Here is a 25006-nt window from a genome sequence, read left to right as displayed (position 1 = left end):
TGAAGGCAGCCCTGTTTAGGGAACTTTTTAATGTTTGATGTTTTATTCTGTTTTTAATATTCTATTGGGAGCCACCCAGAGTGGCTGGGGAAACCCAGCCAGATGGGCGGGGTATCAATAAATTGTTGTTGTTGTTGTTGTTGTTGTTAAGAAAATCCTAACAGATGTAAATAGGAACAATACACAATATGCAATAATACATTAAACAAGCCTAAGAAATACCATAATAAATAGATTGTAACTATTCCCTTATATAATAACACAAAGCAAACACGTGTTTACTGTCACTAATCATATTTACTCAATATTCTGTTTATTAACAGGGGCAGGGCAAAGGTTTCCATGAAGGTGAATGCAAGGATTCACTTAGCCCATGTCCTTCTCCTGCATCAGTTAGAGAAAGCTCCCCGATTTCCATCTGTTAGCAATACAGCTCCGGCCACAAAGACAACTGTCGTGACAACCGCACAGAGTTAGTCTTTCAAATAAAACTTGTGAAAAGCTACTGCCCTCCAGCCTCCTCCTACTGCAGTTAACGGCATTAAATAGCACTCTAACTAGTATTTATTTTCTTAGGCGTTCCTCACTTGCACAGCTGCTGGCATGCTGGCCTTTGATTTAAAATAAGCCCAACAGGATGAGAGTTTCGAATCCCTGAAGGTCATGAGGTGTGTGTGTGTGTGTATTTCTATCTATGAAGGGCCTGTCTGAAAGAAACGTCCAACCGGCTAATGTTAACCCTCATAGGCGGATAGCCTTGGATTATAAGTGCTTGCCTCTTGTCAATTTTGCATGCCCTTTTCGTCTGCGAACTACAATGGCTCAATGATATATATTTTTTCAGATGGAGGCTAACCACAAAGACACCACTGGGGTTGTTTTGAAAAACTGGTCCTTGGTGAGAACCCCTTCTAGGTTCTTTCTCTCCCCTCCTCCTCCTTGCCCTCCTCTTGTACTTCATCCTATCCTGCACCTTGTGGGAACCTATTTCCTAGGCTAAACATACCCAGCTCCTTCAACCATTCCTCATAAGGCCTAGTTTCCAGACCCTTTATCATCTTGGTCACCCTCCTCTGCACGCATTCCAGCTTGTCAACATCCTTCTTAAATTGTGGTGCCCAGAATTGGACACAATATTCCAGTTGTGGTCTGACCAAGGCAGAATAGAGCAGTACTATTACCAGTGGCAGAGCTTCATGCTCTGGCACCGGGGGGCGGAGAGCAGGTGGGGGCGTGTCCTGGGGTGGGGCGCGCCACCTGCAGGGGTGGGACACCCAGCGCAGGCAGGGGGCAGCCGTGATGGCACCCTGCCAGGATCGCACTGCCGGGGTGGTGCGCTCCCCCCGCCAGTGACTATTACTTCCCTTGATCTGGACGCTATACTTCTGTTGATGCAGCCTAGAATAGTATTACCTTTTTTTTGCTGCTGCATCACACTGTTGACCCATGTTAAGCTTGTGGTCTGCTAAGACCCCTAGATCCTTGTCATATGTCCCCCATCTTATATTTGTGCAGCTGGTTCTTCCTGCCTAAGTGGAGAACCTTACATTTGTCCCCATTGCAATTCATTTTGTTAGTTTTGGGCCAGTTACCTGGTTATAATCAGCCTCTTCCTCCAAACTGGTACAACTGTGAATCATCTAGCCAGTCTGAATGTTGTACTGTCTTATGTATAAAAAGATGCACAATGAGACAAGAGGCAAATTTCTCATTGGTTGTCCATATGCCTTGTTAGCTAATGTTGAACCACCTGATTCTAGTTCTGATGTTGTCTCTTCTCTTCAGTTGTCCGATCAACCTGCACTTGCACAGGTTCTGTTTTCTTAGAATGAAGGTCAGTGGAGGTGTCTTAAGCGATGGGGTTTCATTTACACAGATATACAACTTGCATGGATGGGCTCACATCACTAACACTCCTACAGATCATGATTCCCCTTTAGGTTTCCAGGGGATCCCCAAAACCCAGCACAGAGCAGCATAGAGCGAGACATGGCTCTATGTCCTCCAGCTCAAACACACAACTCTTCTACTACCAGCCAGGTGAGGAGGTGAGGAAAGGCCCACCCATTCACCTTTATGCCGCAGGGCAACTTCTTTGGATATGCTAAATGGTGGTACTTAACTAGCCAAGCAAAGCCATTACCTTAACATAAGGAACTGGGCTGGCAAGTTACACCTTATATGTTCTATCCTCATGGATGCGGGATTGAAAGTTGGAACGGGACCCAGGGTTTCATCCAAACTGACCCCCCCCCAACTCACAACAATATGTTAGTGAAGTTTTCAGTCAGGCTGACCTGTGGTCCCCTAGACAACTTCCATCATCTTCAGTCAGCATGGCTAATAGGGGTTATGTGAGCAACCTCTGGACAGTCAAACTTTAGCTACCCCTGAAGATGCACTTTTTATGGTCTGAGAACTGTTATCCAGCCATCATAGTAGAGGTACATTTTTAGAGTGAAAAATTTCTCCTATTCATTCTCTTCTAGCCATATATAATCTTACAAGTCTCTATCGTGTTCTGTACTAACCATCTTTTTGCAGAGCATCAAAGCCCAAGCTGTTTAAGACTTTTTTTATATGAAAATAACTTCTGTCAGAGAAACCGTATACAAGCATATGAGCCTCACAAAGCCCTTCTTCAGGCAGGGATGAAAAGCACAAGAAAGTGCAGAGCTAAACTGGTGTGTTGAGCAAGTTAACAGCAATGCAAATATCTCAAAAAACTGACAAAAGGTGGCCCAATGACTTACATTAACTAGACATCAATACTGCAGCCTATCTTTTGGGATCGAAGAAGCAACATTTCTCAGTATTAAGTAGATTCCAAATACAACAGTCTAGAAAGTTTAGAGTATGCCATGTGGCAATATCCCGAGAAGCTCCCAGAGTGCCTTCTTTGTCCTCTAAGCAGAAAAGGCTACATGCTAATAGTATTCTGGCACTGGAACCAGTTGCAGCCCAGTTACAATCATCAGCACATTTTGTCAAATAATTGACAGCCTGACGGTTATGAGAGATGACACTGCCAATATTTCATAAAGGCTGAAAGAAACGTTTCTCAATTCCATGTTGCATAAACAAAGCATGCAGGAAAGCCCCAGGAATGCTAACGATCGCCAATACTTAACAATATTTAATTACAACCTCTCATCAGCTTAGCACAGAGCAGAAGAATTTTTCAGAAAGTTATGCAAGTGGGGGAAGGGTTTAAAAGGCTCTATGTACTTATGTGGAGAAAGAAAAAAATCATTTACCTTCTTCCCCAGGCAATGCAACAGTATTTCCCACTTTACATTATTTGTCCAGGGCAACTTTAAATGCTGCAGCGCTGAGTCTTTCATTGCTTTCCCAAAAGAGATTTGACAATTCAAATAGACCTCATTGTTGGACATTTTTGCCCCGATGATCAGCATCAATTACCCTTAATTTCATCCCATTATATAATGATAATGTAGGTCACACTTACAAGCAGGGCCACTGTATCTTGGAAAGCAAGCAGTGACACAGAAACAGAAAACGCTGCAGAGTGCAATCCTATGCAGACTGAATCCTAAGCAAACCCCACTGAACTCAATGAGACTTGCTCCTCGGTAAACATTGTTACGATGTAGCTGTTCGAATTTTATGAATTAGCCTGTCATTTCAATGATTATTCTGCATTGTTTTTAATCATGTTTTATATTTTACTATGTGGAGCACACTGCCTTGATATTTTACATGAGTTTGCAGTATACTGATGCTTAAATAAATCCACCATTTTGAGCGGATCATGATGATACAGTATAATATTAGATCTAGTTAGTAAAGGTAAAGGGACCCCTGACCATTAGGTCCAGTTGTGACCGACTCTAGGGTTGCGGCGCTCATCTCGCTTTACTGGCCGAGGGAGCTGGTGTACAGCTTCCGGGTAATGTGGCCAGCATGACTAAGCCACTTCTGGCGAACCAGAGCAGCGCACGGAAACGCCCGCAGGAGTGGTACCTATTTATCTACTTGCACTTTGATGTGCTTTAGAACTGCTAGGTTGGCAGGAACAGGGAACAAGCAACAGGAGCTCACCCCATCGTGGGGATTCGAACCGCCGACCTTCTGATCAGCAAGTCCTAGGCTCTGTGGTTTAGCCCACAGCGCCACCCGCATCCCTTTATATCTAGTTAGAATGACCTTATTTCCAAAAGGTTAACCAATAGAAACGATGCCCTTGTCTTTGCATCCAGCCTCCACCTGCATCCCTGCCCAATCATACCAATCCTTGCCTGACCCCAAGCCCCTTGCCCCGACCAACTTGTCAGAAGTTGGGACGGACACCTGACACAACTAAGCTAGCACCATGGACAGATGACCCATGACATGCGCATGACACGACATGCAAATGCATGTTGCAAAGACCCAATAGCCATTACAAAGAGCAGCATTTTCCCTAGAGAAGTGTCAGGGGCGCTGTACCTCTTTTCCCTACCTGCTGATTTTCTGCGGCAACTTCACCCCACCTCGTGGTTAGGACCGCAATAGGAATGCTTCTCCCCAAGTAAAACAACCCAGGCTCTGTCGTCATCCTCTAAGGCCCTTCTTCGTGTGCCTCCTCCACAAGAAATCCAGAGGGTGGCAACACAAGGACAGGCATTTTCTGCAATGGCTCTCCATTTGTGGAATGCTCTCCCAAGGGAGGTTCATCTGGCACCTTCATTATACAGTGGTACCTCAGGTTAAGAACTTAATTCATTCTGGAGGTCCGTTCTTAAGCTGAAACTGTTCTTAACCTGATGTTATGTGCCGGCGTGGTTGCTCGAGAGCCAACAGGCAAGACTCCCGCCGGTCTTTTCCAGGCTTTATTATCTGTACAAAAACATTTACAGTGCAGAGCATCTCAAGTCCATGTCTGCTCAGTCGCTAGCAGAATCTGGGAGTGGGCGGACCTTAAACTTTCCCCAGCATAACAGTCTTTTGACCCCCATCCTTCTCCTCCCCTCTCTGCGCGTAAACCGACTGCGCAAAGAGGGGGACTTGCCTCTCCCCCGCTTTGCTCAGGCTCCGTGTTGTGGCTCTCTCTAGCATCTTCTGATCCCTGCATCCCTTCCCCACTGGAGGCGGGGCTTCCCTCCTCGCCGGGGGGAAGAGCTGCTTCACACGATCTTCAGAGGCTCCCTGTAACCCAACTGCCCTTCCACCTCTCGCCTCTGAGCTGATGGCAGTTCCCTGACACCTGAGGTACCACTTTAGCTAATGGGGCCTCCCACTGCTGCCGCCACGCGATTTCTATTCTCATCCTGAAGCAAAGTTCTTAACCCGAGGTACTATTTCTGGGTTAGCGGAGTCTGTAACCTGAAGTGTCTGTAACCTGAGGTACCACTGTACATCTTTAGGCACCAGGCAAAAATGTTCCTCTTCAGCCAGGCCTTTGGCTGATTAATATTCTATGGGCTTATAAATGTATTTATGGTAGAGAGGGTTGTTGTTTTGTTTTCATGCTAACAATTTATTTGTGCTTTTATCTTGTATTTTCATCTTGTGAACCGCCCTGAGATGTTTTAATGAAGGGTGGCATAAAAAAACTAATAAATAATCAATAATGGTTTTCTTCCTGCTGCCTTCCAGGCATGCACCTGCAAAGGTAAACATACAACTGGAGCTTGAGGAGGAAGGAAATGAGTCTGGTGCAGAGGTGGGGAGGGTGAACAACTCATGGGACAGAAGTATCACACCCTAAATAGGATGGACATTTCCAATGGAAGATTGCTCTTTAATTCAGAAAGCAGCACATCAGGTGTAATGACCCCCAAAACTATATTTGCCTCCCAAGTGCATTCGGCTATGCACTTTCCTGGCACAAAGAAAAACAAGCCCAGCTCTAGTTGGAGCAAGAAATTCCTCACGCTGCTCTAGTGTTTGAGTCAGAGGTGCATTTGATGATTGCATTAAAGCTGGATAGTGCAAATTACTAAAGAAGTGTTTTCCCCTCTCTGTCAACTCCAATATAGTGTGCTTGTGAAGCAAAACAGATGCTCGTGCTAAAAGCCATCCAAATATTTGTGTCTGGCTTATTAATCATCACATTGTGTGTTGGTTTTATTTGTGTGTTTCACCCGCGTTCCGATTCAAAATATGACAACATAAAAGTACAGTGCTGGTGGTACAGTGGGTGGCAGAAGAATTATCTAAGGATATTTTTGGCAGTGGAGGCGAGGGGTGGCGGCAGCAGTGGGGGGTTCAGGAAGCGATATCCTTATTATTATCATAATAATAAAAAAAAGACAACTGCAAAAATGGTTACGTTCCTGACCCTTTTTTAGAGAGAGAGAATCTCTTTGCCAAGGGAATTTCTGCCAATGCTTCTTTAAAATACAGTCTGAGGCAACTAGAGGCTGGTGATGGGATTTCTTTCACGGGGGGACGGGGGTGGCACATGCCAATAGTGGACAGGACCAGAGCAAAAGTGGCTGGAGCAACAAACATGAAATTTACCTTCGTACTGCAGGCTCATTTCTACATATACCTCTTTCTCCATCTTCCATACAGACAAACAAGTATCATTATGAGGGTTCGAGCACATGTTCAATACCAGTCAACTACCACGAATTGACTGAGACATCCTGGAATTACAGAAGCCATTCCGGCTTCAGATTGGATGGTCCATTTTCGGTGCCAAACTCTCGCGCGAGTCTCGTTGATTTCATTAGTCCCGATCCAACCCTAATTGTCTTCAGTTTCTGGAAGGTCTAGAAAGACCTGGGAAATGATGTAAAACAGGTCAGTCCAGGAATTGGGATATATGTGAGCAGAGAGGGTTGTGGGGTGGGGAGAGAACCACGTAGGGAATGAAATTGAAACACTGGAGCATTTGAAACAGGCAGACAGAGAAAGGAATTTAACTTAAGTGTAATCACAGTACATGTGTGGTCCCAATATTTCTGGGATAAATTCTTCTAGGGCTGCATCAGAGCTGTGTCAGGGTACATTACTTCTCTTTCAGGGAACCCTACCAGCTGCCATCTGTCGTCACCACAATGCTATTAACCTAGCTTTTCTCTTTCTTTTCTCTCTCTCCCCCCCCCCCCCCCCCGCTTTCTTGCAAATCTCAGTGTTATTACATTTCTGCAAAATGAAAGAAAAGGACTATTCATGTCTGGTGGCTTGCTTTTATTGAAGTCAGTCACGTTCCTTGTGTTTGGTTCCATGACACAACTGAGTTTGTTCCTGCGTTGTTGGCTACAAAGCATTCCCTTTGCATCTTTCGCATTGTCGTGAGGTCTTCACAATGTCAGGATTGGGGGGGGGGAAGCCCTCTCAAAATGTTTTATGACTGGCATCCTGAGCAGTGATGAGAGCAATCGCCACTCTGTGCTGGGGCTTGCCTGCAATTTATTGGACTTCTCTGCACCAGCTTTACAGGATGAAAGCAGAATCGTGAGACCGGATCTATTTCTGGCAGGAATGGCACCGGCACCCTTGATGGCGTGCATTGTTCTAGCATTGTGATTGCATCCTTCTTCAGAAAAGCCTGGAGTATTCCGGTGCAGATTACATTGTCACGTGGGTGGTTGCTTCACCATAAACCAGGGTGGGGAAATTTCAGGTGTTGTTTGACTACGTCTCCCATCATTCCTCTCCATTCCCTTCAGAAAACAATATCAAGGGACATTAAAACTGTATCCCCAGTCCCAAACCCTCCATCTTTGCAGGACCCAGCTCTCGCAGAAGCCTGTGCGCAGACTATTGTGTAGGTTTCCCCAGTGCAGTGGGGCAGTGCCCAGGGGAAGCCACACAACCTAGATGCCAGGGATCAGAGGCAGTTTTAAGAGAGTATGACTGGTGAGTCGCACCAGCCACAGAGATTCTGGGGCACTGGAGCAGACTCCACCAGGGTGTTGGAGAGCCAGTGTGGTGTAGTGGTTAGGAGCGGTAGACTCATAATCTGGTGAACCGGGTTCGCATCTCCGCTCCTCCACACGCAGCTGCTGGGTGACCTTGGGTCAGTCACACTTCTCTGAAGTCTCTCAGCCCCACTCACCTCACAGAGTGTTTGTTGTGGGGGAGGAAGGGAAAGGAGAATGTTAGCCACTTTGAGACTCCTTTGGGTAGTGATAAAGCGGGATATCAAATCCAAACTCTTCTTCTTCTTCTATTCCAATGGAAGACAAGAGTCAGGAGGGCATTGCCAAAGCAGGCACTCAGAGGAGATTTACACCAAGCAGTAGCAGAACAAATGGATGACTGGACAGCCACGTTTTGTTTTTCTTTTTTGCTGGACCACCAGAGAACAATGCATTGTTAAACTTTACTTTGCTATTGGGACCTTCCAGTTTTGGCTATTTCCAATTGCTTGCCGTAACAATTCCCTAATGACAAAGGTATATTTTTGGTATGCCATAACTCTGAAATACTAAAATTATACTGCCTCTCATATGTATTGCCTCGTAAATACAGCATTCCATTTTTGTGCACGCTAAAATGGGTGTTTCATAAAGCATCATAAACAATTTAATTTGTAATGAAATAAACCCACCAAATTACCTTGGATTTAAAGTCTGAGTCTGTAGCTGCAGGGGGAAGGAGATTTGCAAATCTCCCCTTCCATTTGGGGCTAGCAATACCTAAGCTGGAAAACTAGATGATTCCACTCACCTGAGGGTCACAGCAGAAAACCAAGTTTTAGATTTTATCTGTTTCCTTAGGTGCTTTTCTGTTTTATGGAAGGCGAAGATGAAAATTATCAGTATAGATAAATTGGCAGAGCACTTGCTTGGCATGCAGAAGGCGTCAGGCTGAATCCCTGGTAAATCTCCTTGTTCCATCCCTCACATTTCCAGGTAGGGCTGGGAGAGGACCCAGCCTAGAACCTTGGAGAGCTGCTGCCAGTCAGTGTAGGTAGTGCTAAGCTAGATGGGTCAATGCTGACTCAGTATGAGGCAGCATTCTATGTTTCTATGCTCAACAACAGCTATATTTCAATTACTATTTTAGGGAGTAATCGTATTGTTACCAAAGCCATGTGCCTGCCCCTCTCTCTGCCAAGCGCTGGCAAGAGCCCATGGCAGCAGTTCTCAACCTGTGTATTGTTTGACTACAACTCCCATCATCCCCAGCTAGCAAGGCCAGAGCTCAAGGATGATGGGAGTTGTAGTCCAACAACATCTGGGGACCCACAGGTTGAGAACCGCTGGCCCATGAGGTCCTAGGCAGACACACAGGGTCTGTGTCCCTTTGGATAATAGGGACTGCCGTGGCTTTAAGAAGTATGGTTTATTCACCTATTTACACCATCAGTCTTCATAGAGGTAGTCCAGATCTTACAGCATGGTCATTTCAAGAGGTAGCAGTGCAAGCAGCCTGCAGTCAGTCTCCTCCAAAGGTGGATCTCAGTGCCTCTTCCTCCTCCTCCTTTCCAGAAACCCTCAAACATGTCACTTTGGTAACATCTCACTCCTCAATGGCCCATCAACACCTTTTGATGGGCCATTGAGGCTGGTTTGCATAAGCCAGCCCAGAAATTCTCTGAATTCCCTATCTGGCACAGTGCTACACTTTAATCCATATCCCAATTAATCAAAACCCTGGCATTTATTAATTTATAGGGTTCAGGGGGATTCTCCTCCATTAAAGCTGTAACAGTATTCAGTTTGGGAAGGTGGCTCTGAGAGGACAGTAGGATGCAGCCGATTTCCCTTTGCACTGGCGGGGGGGGGGGGGGTAGAAAGGAAGGAAGGGCAGTTGGGGGAGGGAGAACCACTGATCCTCAGAACCCTATGTTCCCTTGCTCCCCTGACATACCTGTCCTCAGGACCTAAAACTATGCCAACCCTGAAGTTGCTGTAGTTAATTCCATTCCTTTGGCCACAATGGGAGGGGGCAAACAATAAACCAGCTGCCAGCCTAACCTAGACACTGTTTGGCAGCAGATCTCTGGATGCAGTGGAAACTCTTCCATAACCCACCCCACCCAAGGAAGGTAGGAGCTCTCTGTTAATTATACATCTGCATTTACTTTGAAACATTGTGTTGTGCCATTCTGTATTTCATCTCCCAAGGTGGACCATCACAAATGACATCTATTTATCTGCCTATTTATTTCAAGATGTGTATACCCCTTTAAAAAACAACAACACAACACTAATAGCAGCCCAGAAACGAAAAGGGAGGGGCAAGCCAATAAAATGGTAATGAAAGAGGTAAACCCATTAAAAGCAAGCCATCTGGAGACTAACAGCACAATCCTATACATGTCTGCTCTGTAGTCTATCTTAAAAATAAAATAAAATACTACCTGGGTGTCTTAAAAGCAGGTGCCATTGATTTCAACAGTAAGACAGACAAGAAGACAAAATAGTAGCGACTTTGTCTGTCTTAAAAAACTGCATTCTGTCCACACATACAGGTTGCTCAGTCTTCCAAGCTAAGCATGATATCAATGACATTCAAATGCCAAACTACACCCACACACACACACACCGGCATTTAAACAAGATTTATGGTACCTTTTCCATGGAAAACCTGGTAAGTAAAAGAAAGATACCTGTTTGCAATATCCAAATGATCACTTTGCCTCATTAAGGCTCCATCTGGAATAACCACAAATACACCTAGATTATATCATCCTTTGTTGGCTGCGGAATGTAGTGGGAAGGTAGACCCCAACCTTTTTCTCTGATCAATTTTTCCTGTTCAGACAATCCCCAAATGGTCCTGTATCAAGAGGTTGTATCACCTGACTATCCCAGGCTATTATCACTCCTTTGTCAACTTCCAGAAGTATGAATAAGTATTGCCATAAAGCAGGGATTCCCAAAATGTGGTCTGCAGACAACCAGTGGCTCATTCCGATGGTCTGAGGCACATCTGGGAAGGACAGCAGAAGCAGCTGTGAAAAAAGGGGCCCAGTGGATGCTCTGTCATTCCTAGAACCCAGTAGTCCACCTGGCAGGTAAGCAGGATGGACACAACAGGTACAGCCATCACATTAAATATTTATGTTATTTTTAAAAAAAAATTATATGGAGTTGGATTGCAATCTAACATATAAGAAATAGAAGAAGCAATAAAAATTCAATTAAATATATAGAGCATCTAGCACAGTGCTAGTAATTCATCAACTTGCTGAAGGTATTTTTTGTTAAAGATCAGTGTTTCTCTAGAAGGAAAATAATCAAGCAAAGGCTAGGTACTTATTCCCTCTTTTTTTGGTAGAATTCCTGCTTCATGCTAGGAGTTTAAATGGTAAGACTCCTTTGCAAGATTGAAAGTGAATGGGTTGCATTTCAGCTGGCTGAAGGTCTTTTTGTTAAAGCTTGACCATATTTTAGAAGCTGACTTTATTCTATAAATATCTACTCTAAGTTTGTCAGCTAACCTACCTACGGGACCGCCTCTCCTGGTATGCCCCACAGAGAAACTTACGGTCTTCAAATAAAAACATCTTGAAGGTCCCAGGCCACAGAGAAGTTAGGCTGGCCTCAACTAGAGCCAGGGCTTTTTTGGCTGTGGCTCCGATCTGGTGGAACACTCTGTCACAAGAGACCAGGGCCCTGCGGGACTTGACATCTTTCCACAGGGCCTGCAAGACAGAGCTGTTCCACCAGGCCTTTGGCCAGGGCACAGCCTGACTCCCTCCTTCGGCAATCTTCGCGGAGCTCTGGCCCAATGGTTGCCAGTGGCTTGAATTAATTAATTTTATAATGAATGATTTTAGAATGATGTTTATGCTGTACTTTTGTACTGTTTTATTGTTGTTAGCCGCCCTGAGCCCGGCTTCGGCTGGGGAGGGCGGGATATAAATAAAATTTATTATTATTATTATTATTATTATAACCCTAATGAATTATTATGCTGATGCCCTTTGAGAAGTTCCTCTCTCTGTGTGTGTTTATTATCTGTATTGAATCAACATAGCTGCCTGCATGCTAGGACACTTCTTGGGATTGTGGGTCCTGATGAGCTGCTGAAGTTCAAAATTCACTACTCCACCACTGATTGCTACATATCCAAGGATAGATGTGATTTCCGGATTGTGGAGACACAAGGATTCTGTGAGGTATTCTGAATCAGAGTGAAGCCTATACATTTTAACTCTTTCTCCTTATCAGAACTCCATAAATGCATGTCTGAGCTCAGCAATGTAAATTCCAAATTACTCCTGTTTGAATTTCACCATCAGACTCCCCATCTGTTCTCATTTCATTTTCAGACTTTCCATCTGCTTTGCCCAGCCCTTTCCAACACAATGCCTTGCAAGACGGCATGGCTTTCCCAGGCCCGTCCTTCTTGCAAATTTTATAGTACATAAGAAACAATAAAAATGTATGTTTTATACATGTTAGCCCTGTTAATTAATTCCATAGCACACGTTGTTTCTAAAATGATATTGTCCAGAAAGTCCACATGGCAACATTTTACAGCTCTTTAATGCCAGGTGGATTGTAAGAGTTCTGACATTAGCACTAATGTGTTTTGCGTCGATGTGCAGTGCTTGGGAAATACATATTCTAGAGAAAGGGATTAAAACACTGCATTCCTACAATGCAGAGACTGTTTCTTTTATTGGAACTTACAAGGAGCTTAAATGTTTCATTTGTATGACAAGCGCTCGCTCACCGCTAAGCCGTCCTTTAGGATCATTCTATGGCAAGAGGCACAAGCAAAGTGAAATATAACCCATGAAAGCCATTTCACTGATTCATTTATGTCCAAAAGCACAATACACTTGGAGGATCTCCTGTACAAGTCTCCCTGAAATTAATGCAAGTTGTACAAGAGTACACTACTGCATCAGGGCAAGCTAGTAAAAGGTAAAGGACCCCTGGACGGTTAAATCCAATCTAACTTGACTATGGGGTGTGGTGCTCATCTTGCTTCAGGCCGAGGGAGCTGGCATTTGTCCATAGACAGCTTTCTGGGTCATGTTGCCATCATGACTAAATGGGTTTTGGTGCAACGGGACACCATGACAAGTGCCTGAGTGCATTGAAACACCATTTAGCTTCCCATCACAGCCCTAGCTATATATCTACTTGCGTTAGTGTGCTTGCAAACTATTAGGTTGGCAGGAGCTGGGACAGAGCAACAGGAGCTCACCCCGTCACAGGGATCCAAACCGCCAACCTTCCAATCAGCAAACCAAGAGGCTCAGTGGTTTTGACCACAGTGCCACCCGCAAGCTTGTTGTTGTTTAGTTGTTTAGTCGTGTCCGACTCTTCGTGACCCCATGGACCAGAGCACCCGCAAGCTAGTGGACTATATTTCAATGGGATTTGAACAGGAAGACACTAGATTAACAAAAGCTGTGCCTGAAGCCTGAAGCCCAGGCCAAATCAGGTTGATTCAGGTGTGGGGGAGATCTGGGCTTTGACTAAGTTGGATAGAAACAGCCCTGGATCTCTGTGCTCAGGCCACCCATAGCGATCCAGAACTGTCAGGGGACATTGGGCAGGAAAGCTGCAGGGATCTGCTTTGCCAGAGTGTTCCATACAGTGAACATGCTGCGGAAGCAGAACCCCACAGAACTGAATCCTCTACTACTCACTGGCTGGTAAGCAGAGGGTTCAATCCTGTGGGATACCAGATGCTCCATCACAAATGCCTTTCCTACAGGGAAGGTATTTGCGAAGGAGCCCTCCACAAAATCCCAACTCCCCTGCCAGGCCTCTTCCCAAGGCCTGGTTGCCACAGCAACCTCCCAGGCCTACTACCACCAGCCACCGCTGGGCTGCAAGGGACTGTCCACATCAGAGGTGCCAGGTCCTGACAGGGGTGAAGTGAGCAGGGCGCCTTAGTTGCAGAGTGGGTGCACAGATGGAGAATAGCCTGGGCAGTTGCCGTGGCAATGGAGCTTAGGGATTAGGCTGAGGTGATATTTGGCAGTGAGGTATTTGAGGAGCAAGAGTTGGGGTTCAGTCCTTTGGAGGGTGCCATGAACTGAAACCTCCCCCCACCTGCTCTCAGTTAAGAGGAAGGGAGGGAAAGCAAGGTCTTCTTCCCCCACCCATATGTGTATTTATTATGCATACTAAAGTCCTACACTATGTGTGCTGGTAGTCCCTGTGAAAATAATAAAGTGTTAGAAAGCATGATGGCAATGCAGGAAGCACTAATAGTCTCCAAAGGCCTGAATTAAACAAAAAGGTTTTTAACAAGTACCAAAAGCACAATAGTATTGCTGTTTGTCTGGTTTCTGAGGGAAGGTGGTTCCATTGGTTGGGTGCAAGAACGGAGAAGGCTTTCGCTCCTGTTTTACCATGAGATGGGCATCTGCGGACTGCAATATAAGCAGGACAATTTTATCACGATTTTCATTCTCGTTGCTTTTGCTTTGAGGATTTATCTCACTATGTTGGGATTAGCTACACCAAAACCTCACTCCTGCAGTCTAGGACTCTCAACTCTTTCGACACCCCAAAGAATAACTTGTAAATTCTGCACACCACCAACTAAAAAAAACATTGTTTCTGTGATATTAAATTGTGGAAAGTTCACAACCACCCATTAACTGTTGCATCAAGTCGTTGCTTGGCTGTATAAAACAGCCACCATTGATTAATCACTGTAGACAGCACTTCCATATAAACCCAATATCAACTCAAATACAATTCTTTTCAGTAGAAACAGTTAATGCGCTTGACATTCGTCAAGTGCTGAGTAATTAAGTGATGAGAGTTCAAGGGAGGTACATCCATTTGTGAGCCAGCCCTTAGCACAATCTGTTTGGCAACTAGTTTCTGTCATCTACCCTGTTCGTGCTGAATCAGTTGTGCTCCCTCACCTCAGCTAGCTCTAATGATCATGTCATCAACTTGTAGTAGAATTATAAATGTGCCAATTCTTATCTTCCTAGCTAGGTGGTGGTTAGAATTTAAGGGTGGTATATCAGGGGTCATCCTATCTAAGTTAGAAAGCAATGGTTGATAGAGATAGACCCAGTCTGATCAATAGTTGCATACTGATTTTGCGAAGCTGGTATATTATAGATCCCTGAAAGTTAAGAGAACTACAATATTGCCAAATCAAATTGTTTTGCCATATAATTTTTACTTTCTCAGCACTGAACTAGGATTGTTCTGTGTTGTTTTTCTGCAAGTCCAAAATGAGACCTCCTGATCACTCTTGCATTTCCTATACTCCGTATTAGTTCTGTACTATTAAGAAGATAAATCTGATTAAATGCATCCATTTAAGTAATGTGTGGTCTGCAGCTTTTCAACCTGTGTTCAATAGCCAGGAATTGAACAGTCTGGAATTCATTCTCTAAATTGCTTGATGAAATGCTTACTTATGAACTTTGCCTCCCAAGATTTATTGGTAGATCACAAGAGCTTCACCAACCTCAAATGTTACAGTCACTGGAATTATTGTATACATGGGTTATTTGGGTTGGGTACATCCCCCCTCCCCCAGCCCAACTTGTTTTATTGTTTTGGGACCTGGTGGCAGCCCATACTGGGGAATGGGGAGTTCCATTTCAGGAAATCCTCTCTGCCAGCAAATCAATACTGGTTGTCATCTTCTCTCAGCCATAGAACCACCTTCAGCCTCCAAGTTTCTGGGAGATGGACCACAGCATAAAAGTCCACAAGAGCCCTTCATGCTGCCTATTAAAATCCTTTTGGCTAAAGGGGGACAGAGAAATACCTAGTAGATTCGCAATGTAATGTTATGAGAGTGGATCATTTTGGTAAAGCTCAACTATGGTAAAGATGGACAAATCTGTCAATTTGGGTTTCTCTCAAAGTCTCATCGTTCCAACCTTGAATTCAGTTCTCCATACTTCCACAGCAATTTTGCAGGTGGTTTTTTTGTTTTAATGTGCAGCAAGTTTGCAGGTCCTCATGAAAAGTAATCAGCATTTTAATTTCTCCCATTAAAAACCACATTTTTGTATGCAGTTTCGTCCTACTCGTTTTTGCCGGCACCCCAACAGACAGCCAAAGTCAACTTGCTCCCATATCAGATCACCAGAGATAGACCCATGCTGTTAGCTTTCAAAACCCAAACTCAGCAGTATCACATCTCTGTGACTTTCCTCATCTCTCTCTCAAACTGGAGTCTGTTGTCCTTTTTCACAAAAAGTTACCCCTTGTACCCCACCCCCCTGCCTCTGGCTAGAGAGGGGGATCTAGAGAAATCTTCTGGCCATCAACTCAGGTAGTATCCAGCTAAACAGTTCTACTATCACAAGGAGTTTTAGCTGCACAGTGGCACTTCCATATCCTCTCCTCTCTGAGTGCTCATCCACTTGGTTTTCCCATAAATCTGATTTGAAGGATTGGGGGAACCTGTGAGACAAATTCAGGGGGCACATGGGAATGCACAGAAAGAGGAGGGAAGTTCCATTAGAAAGCTAAATCTCCTTGCACTGGTGGAACTTTTATAGTTGGGTACTATCCACTTGGGCCACACAGTTTTTGGCCTTGTCTACTACTGACATGGGACGCGGGTGGCGCTGTGGGTAAAAGCCTCAGCGCCTAGGGCTTGCCGATCGAAAGGTCGGCAGTTCGAATCCCCGCAGCGGGGTGCGCTCCCGTTGCTCGGTCCCAGAGCCTGCCAACCTAGCAGTTCGAAAGCACCCTCGGGTGCAAGTAGATAAATAGGGACCGCTTACTGGCGGGAAGGTAAACGGCGTTTCCGTGTGCTGCGCTGGCTCGACAGATGCAGCCTTGTCACGCTGGCCACGTGACCCGGAAGTGTCTCCGGACAACGCTGGCCCCCGGCCTCTTAAGTGAGATGGGCGCACAACCCTAGAGTCTGTCAAGACTGGCCCGTACGGGCAGGGGTACCTTTACCTTTACTACTGACATGTGGCACCCAGAGGGCACGTCAAGGGCGAATGTAGCCCTCAGGCCAAAGAAGATTTTCCAGTCAAGAGGCCCTGAGATATTACAAATACCAAATGGTCAGTTTTGTCCTAACATGTGGAATTGCAGCAGGAAATATCATACTCACAGCTCTGCCCTGTACTGTGAGAAAACATCAGCATTTTTTTCCTGATAGAGGTAGCCAAGATCCTGTCAACTGAGGTTGTGATTAAATCTGTCCTTGGGCCAAAAGGTTTCTGGATCTTCTCAAATTAATTTATTTGATGCTACTATCTCTCTTCCCTACTATAGGAATGTCCGCAGTCTGAAACCCAGAGGAGCTTCTGCCAGTCAGTGTCAACAATGCTGAACTAGATGGAGTTCCCCGTGTTTCTATTATTCCTGCAGTGCCTAGTAGCATGTGTGGCAATATCTCAAGCAAGATAATCTGTTAACATATATGAGGTTATGACTACAGCGCTGAGCACAGAAAATAATGAATTGCACAGGGTCATGAGAACCTAAGCTTTAAAAACAACAGCAGAGCAGGTTTCTAATCCTCATTATTATAGAAAATTAAAATCTGTTAGCATCTTCTTTCTTAGACATAGTCTCAGGGCATCCTTGAGGAGTAGGTGACACCCCCTTCTGTCAGCATAGAGCTCACTCTCCCTAGAAAGCCCCAGTTCTTATCTGTTTGTTCATATACCACTAATGCTTGTCCATTTTTAACACTGCAGCCCAGACTTAGAATCATAGAATTGCAGATTTGGAAGGGACTCTGAGGATCATCTGCAATGCAGGACTATGCTGCTGTCCCATATGGGGATCAAACCTGTGATCTTGGTATAATCAGCACCATGCTCTAGTCTAACCAACTGAGCTATCCTAACCACTGAAATTATGTCACTGGTTGAATCCCACCATTTATTTCAATGACAGAATCTGAGTTATCAGTTGACAACCTTTTTAAATGTAAAATTATTTACCACCTTTATCACGCAGAGAGCAGGAATGCTATCGCGAAAATGAAGGGATTGTGCCACTTCACACACAGAAGTGACGTAAATGTCCACAATCGTGGCTTATGTCACAATAAATCTGTTTTAAGTCTTTAAGTTCCACAAGACCCTTTCTTCTTGGCATGACAAAGATTCCAATGGTTTCTTCATTGTATGTTTGTTTGTGGTTAACATCTGATTATGTTTCCATTTCCATTCCCCACCAAATTTTGCTAGAGAAGGGAAGGGAAGAGCCACAGATCAGTGGTAGAGCATCCAGGTTCTTTGGGTAGAGTTGGCAAGGATTCCTGCTGCTGCCAGTCAGAGCAAACACTAGATAGACCAATGGTCTGAATTCATACAAAGCAGCCTAGGACTTGCCAATCAGAAGGTCGGCGGTTCGAATCCCCGTGACGGGGTGAGCTCCCGTTGCTCGGTCCCTGCTCCTGCCAACCTAGCAGTTCGAAAGCACGTCAAAGTGCAAGTAGATAAATAGGTACCGCTCCAGCGGGAAGGTAAACGGCGTTTCTGTGTGCTGCTCTGGTTCGCCAGAAGCGGCTTAGCCCTGCTGGCCACATGATCCAGAAGCTGCACGCCGGCTCCCTCGGCCAATAAAGCGAGATGAGCGCCACAACCCCAGAGTCGGCCACGACTGGACCGAATGGTCCCGGATCCCTTTACCTTTACCTTTACCTTTAGCCTTCTGTGTAGAGGTAATCTCTAGCTCATGAGTAGGGTGTGTCAGTGCAAGAGGTTCATTCCCCCTCATCTCCAAGTAAATGGTTTCAGGTAAGCAAACTGGGGGGGAACTCCCGCTTAGGCCCTTGGATGTAAAGTTATTTGTTATACTGCTGCTTCAATTTTAGGTGGTGCTGTGTCCAGTGGAAGCAGTGAGCCATGTGACTGTTCGCAACAGACTGTTCTAGACCATTCACAATAAAGTTGTTCCACTGTTAAAACAACCATTTGGGCCTGGCTTCTTCTCTGAAATAACCTGACAGGTCCTATAGGGCTGCTGCCAATCAAAGTCAGCAACACAGCATCTGATGGACCAGTGATCTGACTCTAAAAGCAATCTCTCCTTCCAGCAGAGAAGGGGGAGATGTTCTTTAAAGGCCTCTCTTCTTTCTCTGCCATCGTTTTCTCACCACCAGCTCGAGCATCCACAGCCTGCCTGAGCCTTTCTGCTCTTCTCTTATAAAAGAAAACAAGTGTGTTGGTAAAGCAACGAAATCTTGCAAAGAAGGCTGGCCTTCTGGATGTGTAGGAAGGACCCTGGTATTTATATGTAGGCCACAGCATCTCAAATATCACAGAGGAAATTGAAATCTTCGAAAGCATATTTACCTAGCAACAACATGGCCCCCAAATAGTAGGTCTGTAACCTACAGTCAGCCTGGACCTGGTGTTTAAAAACCATGTGGGAGGATAAGATGTCAGAAGAAAACTGAGTCCAGATGTTTATAGCAAACAAAAAAGAAATGCTGGATTTGGATGGCAAACCAGCAAAAGAAGAATGTGAAAAGTCAACAAACATCTTTGTTTACCAGCATTTTATATGCAGCCCATATAGATCTTCCCCACTAAACATATTGCAGTTAACAGGCAGTTGCTAATAAAAGCAACCGTTTCAGGGTTATGTCATCTTCCCTTCTCAATTGTGTCTGCATCCTTGGGAGTATACAGGAAGGAGAATGGGAAGCTGCTTAATACGAAGTCAGACCACTGCTCCATCCAGTAATGGTGACACTGGCTGGCAGTGGCTCTCCAGGGTTTCACCCTTGGTGGTGACACCACCAAGAGGACCCTGTCAATCGTAGGGCCTGAAATGGTTTGTATTGGGGAGGTGCTGTTATAGGTACGTGGGTCCCAAGCCATATAGGGCTTTCTACTCTGCCTTCTCCAGAAGCGGCTTAGTCATGCTGGCCACATGAGCCGGAAAAACTGTCTGTGGAAGCGGACAAACCCCGGCTCCCTCGGGCCTGTAACGCAAGGTGAGCACTGCAAACCCAGAGTCATTCACGACTGGACTTAACTGTCCTTAAAGGTACCTTTACCTTTATGCTGGTATTTGTATTTGGCCCATTGGCTCACATGTAGGGCAAAATGATGCAGTTGATCCCTTGGTGACAGAAATCAGGTGACTGAAGGAAGAATATTAGCTTTCCCAAAATTGGACCATATTCAGACATTCTATCCCAGTGGATAAATGCATGATCTTACTAGAGGAGGCTTAGTAGTTAGAACGAGATAGTAGGCACACTTCCCTCCAGGCAATTGACTGATCAGGGAAATAGAATAATCCAATCAAGTTCACAATTTTCCTAGGGGAAAGAACATAATATAGCCAAACACATATTTTTTTTTTTGGGGGGGGGGTTGTGTGCAGAGAAAGAATAGAATGAAATCACAATTTTCATCACTTACAAAGCTTTTAAGAGCGATCAAACTCCTGTTTAGCCACCATGAGAAACACTTTAAAATATTAGTTCCATCTGGAACATAAGCAAAAATTCTGCGTGCTCATTATGCTAGTTAGACAATGTGACCCTTTCTTGCTGATAAAATGGAATTTTGATACACTTGAAAATGTGATCTTCATGCTGGCTGCCAAGAGTTAGACATTTCTGTCCTTCATATGGGTAAAAAAGAACAAAAAACCTGTGACTCTTGTTTTATTCACTAGTTTAGACAAATGACACCAAACATGTTCATTTGGTAACATTCTGGGACAAAGGAACAGCCAAAGAAACAGTTAAGCATTTTAAACAAGTTAAAACATACAGTCAATATGTTTGAAAAACATATGTTGCATTTTTTTAAATTGTCTACATATGCATCAGATATCAGACGATGGAACTGAGATCTAGGGTACAATCCTAGGCATTACTCAGAAATAATGAGGGGTTTGCTCTCAGCCATGTAAATGGGTTTGCAATCTCAAAAAAACCTGAAATAATAACCCAAACATATTGTCTATAACTTTTTCATCCTTTGCATTCTGTACAAAACTAGCATAAACACACCCTGGCTTTTAAAATTCCAAATGGAGTGGTGAAAACTCTTCAACCCTTGTAATCCTGGAAGAGAACCTTGCAAGACATGACTCCTTGGAAGACTTGACCATTTTGAGAATCTTTTGAGGACCGAGACTGTCTAAGAATTTGCATTGACTTGCAGCTCACTGACGGCTCACAGGCTTATGGCTCTCAGGTTTCATCTTGGAATAAGACGCATCTGTTCCATGAGGTAGAACACCAAGAATTAATGTGTTTTCTAGCTTTCGTCTCTGTGAGCTGGATAGCTCAGAGAAGATTTTTGGATTGTTTCTTCTCTCTTTTTCCTGTGACAAAGGAAAACAGGTTCTTTGTTATTGACTTGTATAGCCTAGGCATAATTAATGTAGCCTTTAATGAGGTGAATAATAAGCAATGAGTTTGTGCAATCAGTAATATGAATCTAATAAATAATATTACATAATACATATGTAATGAGTTTATCCATGTTACTGATGACGCACAAAAAACTCACTTCACGTTCCTCTTGGAGAATGCAAAGTGTAACATTTTATTTATTTATTGTCTTATCACATTTACATACCACTTGATTGTAAAAATAAGACCCTCAAAGTGGTTGTGGTTGTTTTATACAGGAGCATTGGTCCATGTAGTCCAGGAGAGTCTATGCCAGGAATGGGGGACCTCTAGCCTTCCAGAGGTTACCAGACTCCAACTCCCATCGGTCCCAGGCAACAGGGCCAATGGTCAGGACTGATGGGAGCTGTAGTCTAATAACATCTGGAAGGCCACAGGTTCTGTGTACATGTACGTTAGCTCTCTTCTCATTGTGTATCACTGTCACATATACCTTTGCAACCTCTAGATTCAATTGCTTTAACCTTCCTGTTAAATAAAGTCCATAAATGACCATTCGTCTAGATAGATAGAATTACACCAGCAGGAAGAAAGCTTCACTGGCTGCCAATTATTTTCTGGGTTGAGTTTAAAGTGCTGGTACTGACCTTTAAAACCCTACACTAGGAATACAGATGGACAAATCTTATATTTTCTCGGTTCTCCCTTTCCCCCTACTCTTGTACTTCGTATTTCCACATCAGTTTGTGATGTAATAATAATAAATTTTAACAATAATAAATTTTATTTATTCCCCACCCTCCCCAGCCAAGACTGGGCTCAGGGCGGCTAACACCAGGTATAAAAACAATTGATTAAAATACAACATTAAAATGCAGCCCCATTTCAGTAGAAATTCAAATCAAAACATCAAATCTTCACCAAGGCCAACTATGTAGCATCTTATTGCACATTTATTTGAATATAAACATTTTTGTAGATTTATGCCATCATCTGCCAGCAATTTCCTTCTGTATTCTACATAGGCTCTGTGTGCAAAAGAATAAAGAAGCACAGGAAATAACATCATAAATGGCAATATTCATCAACTCGTGGGAGAATGTTTCCTAAGAAGGTAAGAAGAGTCTCGCCAGAACATCTCATGCAGCATTCCGTTCTCACGGGGGCCAGCCGGGTTCCCCTTGGAAGCCCTGACTGCAACAGGGCTCTCCCAAGTTGTGATTCCCACCAACAGGCATTCAGAGATATATTGCCTCCAATAGGGGGGTGGTAGCCATTGATAGCTTTCTCCTCTGTGAATATGTTGTTTCCCTTTGAAAAGGCATCTAGTGGTGTTTATGGAGGAAAGAAAAATTCTTTATGTTCTTCCTTATAATTTAGACATTGTACCAAGCCTCTTTCAACACCCATCCGTCCCCAAATTAAAACTAACCAACTCTTTCGCATCTTCCTTACTTGCCTTTCAAGCTTAATTTTGGCCTTCTACACCCAGACAGTTTTTGCCCTCAGTTCTTTAGGTAAAGGTAAAGGGACCCCTGACCATTAGGTCCAGTCGTGACCAACTCTGGGGTTGCAGCGCTCATCTCGCTTTATTGGCCGAGGGAGCCGGCGTATGGCTTCTGGGTCATGTGGCCAGCATGACTAAACCGCTTCTGGCGAACCAGAGCAGCGCACGGAAACGCCGTTTACCTTCCCGCCGGAGTGGTACCTATTTATCTACTTGCACTTTGATGTGCTTTCGAACTGCTAGGTTGGCAGGAGCAGGGACTGAGCAACGGGAGCTCACTCCATCACGGGGATTCGAACCGCTGACCTTCTGATTGGCAAGTCTTAGGCTCTGTGGTTTAACCCACAGCGCCACCTGCGTCCCTCCCTCAGTTCTTTACTTAGTCATTATTTAATCATTTAGTTATGCACCTCAGTGGCAACTGGTTCACAGGGTAAATAGGGCATTGCCCCACCCACCTGACTTCTTACTTACAACCAGTCCAGGGGGTAGCACTGGCTGTCATCTTCCTCCTTAGTCTCAGTGTTCTCCTTGTAGAACTCAGCAGGGAGGAAGACAAGAGATAAAACTAGAATGAGTTGGCTCTGACTCTGCCTGTCATTCTCTGGCGCCATCTACTGTTGGCCTCCCTGCCAATCTCAACAGGGCACTGGTCACCACTGCAGCACACCATTTCCCACAAAGGCCAACCGCTTATGAACTAGTGGGGTTCCCATCACAAATTCATTCTTAGGTAACATTTCCCCAGTAAATAGTAATTGCTCATTTTGTTTGCTGAGTGTAGTTGTCTGCTATAGTCTTAAGAAATGCCACTTTGTGTCTGCCAATAACATATGCTTCTTAGCAAAATCACACGCATGAAGGAGAAGAGAGTATGTTTCAACTTACGGTCAAAATGGGTGTATATGAATATGGTGGGGGTTTTTAACCCTCTTGTGGGGTCGGGCACTGACCTCAGCAATATTTTGCAAGCTTCTGAACTACAAAGCTTGCTTTTCACTCTTCCAGTTTTTCCCCCCAGGGTGTGCATGTACACACAAGCACATACACACAACTAAGGGATGTTTCAACTTGCACAGTTTTAAAAAAAAAAAGTATTGAGGGTCACTGAAACCAAGAATGTCTCCTGCACTATAAAATGGAATTATTTATGACTATGTCCTGCTAAAAATGCAAAAGCTTGCGAGCGAATGCGAATTATCATAAAGAATGTGAAGGTGTTTGCCAGAACTCACAAGAAACCAAGGAGTGAAAGAATCTGCCTGAATTTTCTCATGGTTTCCTTCATTCTTCTGCCAGTGTCTTGCATCACACGCTCACACTGAGCAGATGTCTGGTCCTATTAACTGCTTCACGAGGGCACAACCGGACATGGCACCCTTGAGCCTCCTTTTCCCGCTTCTCTGTCACACTTTGTGAAGCTCGCTACATGCTTTGATTGACATGATATCATTGCCCTGTGGGTTTTGTCACCAGTAGTGGGCAGTGGTGTGGGGAAAGGAAGGGGGAACAGCAGTGATGAGATATTACACAGTGAGTTTCTCTAGATGTTTGAGGAGTAGTCTTGGAAGTGCTGGCTTCCAGCACCTGGCCAATTGGCAGACCAATTCTGCATTACAAAGATGTCTGCAAACATGACACGAAGGCTGGCAACATCAAGAAGAAGAAGAAGAGTTTGGATTTGATATCCCGCTTTATCACTACCCGAAGGAGTCTCAAAGCGGCTAACATTCTCCTTTCCCTTCCTCCCCCACAACAAACACTCTGTGAGGTGAGTGAGGCCGAGAGACTTCAAAGAAGTGTGACTAGCCCAAGATCACCCAGCAGCTGCATGTAGAGGAGCAGAGACGCGAACCCGGTTCCCCAGATTACAAGTCTACCGCTCTTAACCACTCCACCACACTGGCATGTAGGAATCCATCACAGAGGACTGCTGTGCCTGGAGACAGGTTGTGTCTCCAGAAATGACCAGAGGAGAAATGACTGCTGGGAGGAGCTCAGAGAGAAGAAACACCATGATGCATCTGCAGCAGCAGCACCAGACGCCTTCATCTGCCCCAGCTACAGCAAAACAGACACTGCAACCAGAGGTGCCAGCTTCTCAAGATGATTAGAGAAGGGGCCCCAATGCAACATCCTGACATCACACGTGCAACATCGCGAGGGGCCAAGGGGCGGAGGTGAATGCCCTCTGAACATTGAGGGGGCCTGGCGCCCTCAAAAAACAAAATTGGGAGGGGAGCCCAAAGTGTGATGATATATGTTAATTTCATTAATAAATACATTTTTATAGGAGTGAAACTAACAAAAAATGCATTGAATTGGGGAAATATAGGCATCCAT

The sequence above is a fragment of the Podarcis muralis genome, chromosome 4 (genome assembly GCF_964188315.1).
Source record: "Podarcis muralis chromosome 4, rPodMur119.hap1.1, whole genome shotgun sequence".
Classification (NCBI taxonomy): domain Eukaryota; kingdom Metazoa; phylum Chordata; class Lepidosauria; order Squamata; family Lacertidae; genus Podarcis; species Podarcis muralis.
This window is presented reverse-complemented; position numbering follows the sequence as displayed.